The following is a 6507-nucleotide window of genomic DNA, read 5'->3' on the forward strand; positions in this document are numbered from 1 at the left end:
GCACTCCAAAAGTACTGCATTGGCTGTGAAGCGCGTTGAGACGTCTGGTGGTGGTGACGGGCGCTATATAAATGCAAGTCTTTCTTTTATTTCTCATGTCATCCCATAATAAAGAAGTTAGAATTGTAAGCGTTGATGCTGATGTGGTTGATAACATCTTACTGCTCCCTCTTCCGCCCCGTGTCCTCTTTCCTGCAACATTCCCAGCCTCCCATCGCTTGGTTTTATTCTCTGGCCTCCATGAACCCTACTCACTGCCATCTTGTAACAACCTGGATGTGACCACACTCACCTCTCTTGACACGAGTCCCTCAATTACCAACCTCTTCCGTTCTATCCCAGCTCCTCCCCAGACTGTCAGGCGATATTCGTTTGAAGGGAAGGGGCCCAACTGGATGAATCGCTGAGCAGGGACAAGCCAGCAGCAACTTGCCAAGTGACTGCGTGATAGAGGGACCAAACGGCAAGGCTTGTGCCTGCTGCCTCTGCCCTTCAGCTGGGGCCCAATAGTAGCACATTCGCCTCTGAGTCGGCAGCTCGTGTGTCTGAACCACAGGCGAGAGCCCTTGAATCCAGGTGTAAACCTGGTGTCAGGACTGAGGGAGCGCCGCACAGTCGGAGGGGCAGTACTGAGTGAGCGGCGCACTGTCGGAGGGACAATACTGAGGGAGTGCCGCGCTGTCGGAGGAGCAGTACTGAGGGAGCGCCGCACTATCGGAGGGGCAATACTGAGGGAGTGCTGCACTGTCGGAGGGGCAGTACTGAGGCAACGCCGCACTGTCGGAGGGGCAGTACTGAGGGAGCGGCGCGCTGTCGGAGGGACAATACTGAGGGAGTGCCGCACTGTCAGAGGGGCAGTACTGAGTGAGCGGCGCACTGTCGGAGGGGCAGTACTGAGGGAAGGCCGCACTGTTGGAGGGGCAGTACTGAGGATGCTATGCACTGTCGGAGGGGCAGTACAGAGGGAGCGCCGCACTGTCGGAGGGGCAGTACTAAGGGAGTGCCGCACTGTCGGAGGGGCAGTACTAAGGGAGTGCCGCACTGTCGGAGGGGCAGTAGTGAGGGAGCGCCGCACTGTCGGAGGGGCAGTACTGAGGGAGCGCCACACTGTCGGAATGGCATACTGAGGGAGCGTCGCACTGTCGGAGGGGCAGTACTGAGGGAGCGTCACACTGGGACCCTTCATCTGAACTGGCAATAGTTCGAGGTGTAACTGATTTTTTAGGAATTGTTGGAAGCAGGGAAAGGGGAGGGGAGGGAAGGACAAAAGCGAAGGTCTGTGATAGGGTGGAAGGCAGGAGAGATTCGAGCGACAAAAGTGATGATGCGCCAAATTGAGATGGTAATGGCACAAGACAGGAAACAAAAGATGCGTCTAGATGGGGTGTGAATGGTGAAGTCATTACCAGCTGTCATGGGAGACAGAGGAAAAAATTAAAAGTGGGAGGAATTGGAGCAAGATATGGGCAGAGATTACACTCTGAAATTGTTGAACTCCATATTGAGTCCAGAAGTCTGTAATGTGTGAAAGAGGAGGTGCTGTTCCTCGAGCTTGCGTTGAGCTTCATTGGAACAGTGTAGGAGGCAGAGGGCGGAGAGGTCAGAGTAGGAGTGCAGCGGGGAATTAAAGTGACAGGCCACCGGAAGCTCGCGGTCATGCTTTCGGTCTGAGCGGGAGGTCACTGTGACCGGTTGTCCCTCATTCCCAGCAGCTAGTGTTGTTTCTGTGGAGTCCCATCAGTGCGAACACCTGGGCCGGTAAATTTGGTTTTGGATGTGGATCTGAGCATGGTGCCGGAGGATTGGAGGACTGCTCATGTGGTACCCTTGTTTAAGAAGGGTGAAAGGGATCGACTGTGTCATTATAGGCCTGTCAGCCTAACCTCGGTGGTGGGAAAATTATTGGAAAATATGCTGAAAGACAGGATAAATCTACATTTTGAGAGACAAGGATTAATTAGGGACAGTCAGTACGGATTTGTTAAGGGAAGATCATGTTTGACTAACCTGATTGAATTTTTTGAGGAGGTAACCAGGAGGGTCGATGAGGGTAGTGCGTACGATGTAGTGTATATGCATTTTAGCACAGCTTTTGGTAAGGTCCCACATGGGAGACTGGTCACAAAGGTTAGAGTTCCAGGGCCAAGTGGCAAATTAGATCCAAAGTTGGCTTAGAGGTATGAAGAAAAGTGTAATGGTTGATGGATGTTTTTGTGACTTCAATGATGTTTCCACTGGGCATCTGCAGGGCTCAGTACTGGATCTCTTGCTTTTTGTGGTATATATCAACGATTTCGATTTGAATATGGGGAGTGTGATTAAGAAGTTTGCAGACGACACTAAAATTGGCTGTGTGGTTGATAATGAAGAGGAAAGTCATGGGCTGCAGGAGGATATCAATCTACTGGTCAGGTGGGCAGAACAGGGGCAAATGGAATTTAATTCAGAGAAGTGTGAGTTGATGCACTTTGGGAGGGCTAATAAGGAAAGGGTTTACACATTAAGCGGTAGGCCACTTAATAGTGTAGATGAATAAAGGGACCTTAGAGTGCTTGTCCACACGTCCCTAAAAGTAGCAGGCCAGGTGGATAAGGTGGTTAAGAAAGCATACGGAATGCTTGCCTTTATTGGCCGAGGTATAGAGTACAAGACCAGGGAGGTTATGCTTAAATTGTATAATACTCTGGTTAGGCCACAGCTGGAGTACTGCGTGCAGTTCTGGTCGCCGTATTACAGGAAGGACGTGATTGCACTGGAGAGGTTGCAGAGGAGAATTACTCAGATGCTGCCTGGAATGGAGGAATTTAGTTATGAGGACAGACTGGATTGGCTGGGTTTGTTCTCATTGGAATAGAGGAGGCCAAGAGAAGATATAGTGGATAGCAAGAGCTTGTTTTCATTGGTGGAGGGGGTCTATTACGAGAGGGAATAGTTTTATGGTGATTGGTAGAGGGTGCAGAGGGAATTTGAGGGGCAGCTTCTTCACGGAGAGGGTTGTGGGGGGGTTGAGAAGAGTGGTGGATGCAGAAACCCTCACCGCATTTAAAAGGTGCTTGGATGGGCACTTGAAGTGCTGTAACCGGTAATAGGGATTAGGCTGGATAACCTCTTGTTGGCTGGGGCAGATATGATGGTGAGCACTGCAGCGAATCAAATACGGCCAGGGTGATCGCCTGGATTAATTTCGATCGCCTGGATGGGTCAGAGAGCGATTTTCCCTGATTTTTCTTTTCCCCAGTTGGCCTGGGTTTTCATCTGGTTCTTGCCGCTCCCAGGAGATCACATGGCTCCGGTTGGGGTGAAGTGTAGAATGTTTCACTGTAAGAGGTGTCGCAGATGTGTGGTGTGGACTGGTTGGGCTGGGTGCTCTTTGCCTTTCCGCCATTGTTTGTAGGTTGATATGTAACCCTCAGGGCTGTTGACCGAGGGCCGTGCGGCTCTTTTCGGGCGGCGCGGACACGCTGGGCCGAAATGGCCTCCTTCTGCGTTGTAACTTTTTATGTTTCTATGTTTCTATCTCACTGACGGTGGTCCCCTCGAAGTGAATTTGCAGAATTGTTGCTCTAATCGCCGCCGATACCGGATATTCCTAATGCTTGCATATTTCCACTTGCTCCTCGGCCTTCCCCTTTAATACAGCTGGCCTTCGTTGTATTTTGCAGTCTGCGTTCTGGTACTTTGCCAAGGGCCTTTAAACATTTATTTACACTTCCTCCCCTTGATCCATCAGTCGCCGGGTAAATAATACTTGGGTGATGTTTGTCCAACATAACTCGCCCTTTACACAATTAGGTCCACTGCCCCCAATGTTGATCTCTCGGTTCAACCGGGGCCCTGTCTGCCCCCTCGGCTTGATGTAAAAGATTTCATGGCCACTATTTCGAAGAAGAGCAGCGGTAGTTATCCCCGTTGTCATGTGGCCAATATCTATCCCTCCATCAACATCACTAAAAGACAGAATATCTGGGTCATTATCAGATTGCTGTTTGTGGGATCTTGCTGTGCACAAATTGGCTGCCGCATTTCCCACAGTGCAACAGTGAGCGCACTCCAAAAGTACTGCATTGGCTGTGAAGCGCGTTGAGACGTCTGGTGGTGGTGACGGGCGCTATATAAATGCAAGTCTTTCTTTTATTTCTCATGTCATCCCATAATAAAGAAGTTAGAATTGCACGCGTTGATGCTGATGTGGTTGATGACATCTTACTGCTCCCTCTTTCGCCCTGTATCCCCTTTCCTGCAACATTCCCAGCCTCCCATCGCTTGGTTTTATTCTCTCACCTTCATGAACCCGACTCACCGCCATCTTGTAACAACCTGGATGTGACCACACTCACCTCTCTTGACACAAGTCCCTCAATTACCAACCTCTTCCGTTCTATCCCAGCTCCTCCCCAGACTGTCAGGCGATATTCGTTTGAAGGGAAGGGGCCCAACTGGATGAATCGCTGAGCAGCGACAAGCCAGCAGCAACTTGCCAAGTGACTGCGTGATAGAGGGACCAAACGGCAAGGCTTGTGCCTGCTGCCTCTGCCCTTCAGCTGGGGCCCAATGGCAGCACATTCGCCTCTGAGTCGGCAGCTCGTGTGTCTGAACCACAGACTAGAGCCCTTGAATCCAGGTGTAAACCTGGTGTCAGGACTGAGGGAGCGCCGCACAGTCGGAGGGGCAGTACTGAGTGAGCGGCGCACTGTCGGAGGGACAATACTGAGGGAGTGCCGCGCTGTCGGAGGAGCAGTACTGAGGGAGCGCCGCACTATGGGAGGAGCAATACTGAGGGAGTACCGCACTGTCGGAGGGGCAGTACTGAGGGAGTGCCTCACTGTCGGAGGGGCAGTACTGAGGGAGCACCGCACTGTCGGAGGGGCAGTACTGAGGCAACGCCGCACTGTCGGAGGGGCAGTACTGAGGCAATGCCGCACTGTCGGAGGGGCAGTACTGAGGGAGCACCGCACTGTCGGAGGAGCAGTACTGAGGAAGCGCCGCACTGTCGGAGGGGCAGTACTGAGGGAGTGCCGCACTGTCGGAGGGGCAGTACTGAGGGAGTGCCGCACTGTCGGTGGGGCAGTACCGGGGGAGCACAGCATTGTCAGAGGGGCAGTACTGAGGGAGTGCCGCACTGTCGGAGGGGCAGTACTGAGGGAGCACCGCACTGTCGGAGGGGCAGTACTGAGGGAGTGCTGCACTGTCGGAGGTGCAGTACTGAGGGAGTGCTGCACTGTCTGAGGGGTAGTACTGAGGGAGCGCCGCACTGTCGGAGAGGCAGTACTGAGGGAGTGCTGCACTGTCGGAGGGGCAGTACTGAGGGAGCACCGCACTGTCGGAGGGGCAGTACTGAGGGAGTGCCGCACTGTCGGAGGGGCAGTACTGAGGGAGCACCGCACTGTCGGAGGGGCAGTACTGAGGGAGCGCCGCACTGTCGGAGGGGCAGTACTGAAGGAGCGCCGCACTGTCGGAGGGGCAGTACTGAGGGAGCGCCACAGTGTCGGAGGGGCAGTACTGAGGGAGTGCCGCACTGTCGGAGGGGCAGTACTGAGGGAGTGCCGTACTGTTGGAGGGGCAGTACTGAGGGAGTGCTGCACTGTCGGAGGGGCAGTACTGAGGGAGTGCCGTACTTTCGGAGGGGCAGTACTGAGGGAGTGCCGCACTGTCGGAGGGGCAGTACTGAGGTAGTGCCGCACTGTCAGAGGGGCAGTACTGAGGGAGTGCCGCACTGTCGGAGGGGCAGTACTGAGGGAGTGACGCACTGTCGGAGGGGCAGTACTGAGGGAGTGCTACACTGTCGGAGGGACAGTACTGAGGAAGTGCCGCACAGTCGGAGGGGCAGTACTGAGGGAGTGCTGCACTGTCGGAGGGGCAGTACTGAGGGAGTGCCGCACTGTCGGAGGGGCAGTACTGAGCGAGCGCCACACTGTCGGAGGGGCAGTACCGAGGTCTAACTAAATTAAATGGATCTGCTGCCCTTACACGTTCTCCAATCACTATTCGCCCTTTTCCCTTTACGCCTCCTCTTCTTCCCTGACACATCGCCTTATCCCTTGACTCCTCCCCTTCTCCCGTCACTCCTCCCCTTCCCCCTCACCTCTTCCCTACCTCCCTCACCCCGCCCCCTTCACTCCTTCCCTCAATCGTCACCTTCCACCCTCTCCCTTACTCTTCTCTGCTCTCTCCACCTCCCCTCACTAATCCCCTTCTCCCTCAGTCCTCACTCTCTCCCCTCACTCCTGCCCTTCTCTCCCTTCCCTCGCTCATCCCCTTTCGCCCCTCAGTCCTCACCCTCTCCCCTCACTCCTCCTCCCCTCACTAATGCTCCTTCGCCTCTCAGTCCCCACCCTCTCCTCTCCCTCTTCCCTTTTTCCCCTCACCCCAACACTCCTCCCCACTGCCCCACCATTGACTGCCATGCCTTCAGCCATTTCAGACTTAAGCTTTTATTTCGCTGAAGAAGCCTCTGTCTCTCTCTCTCTTCCTCTCTCTCCTCCTTTTCGACGCTCATTAAAGCCTTCC

Source organism: Pristiophorus japonicus, unplaced genomic scaffold, assembly GCF_044704955.1.
Source record: "Pristiophorus japonicus isolate sPriJap1 unplaced genomic scaffold, sPriJap1.hap1 HAP1_SCAFFOLD_144, whole genome shotgun sequence".
Classification (NCBI taxonomy): Eukaryota; Metazoa; Chordata; class Chondrichthyes; family Pristiophoridae; genus Pristiophorus; species Pristiophorus japonicus.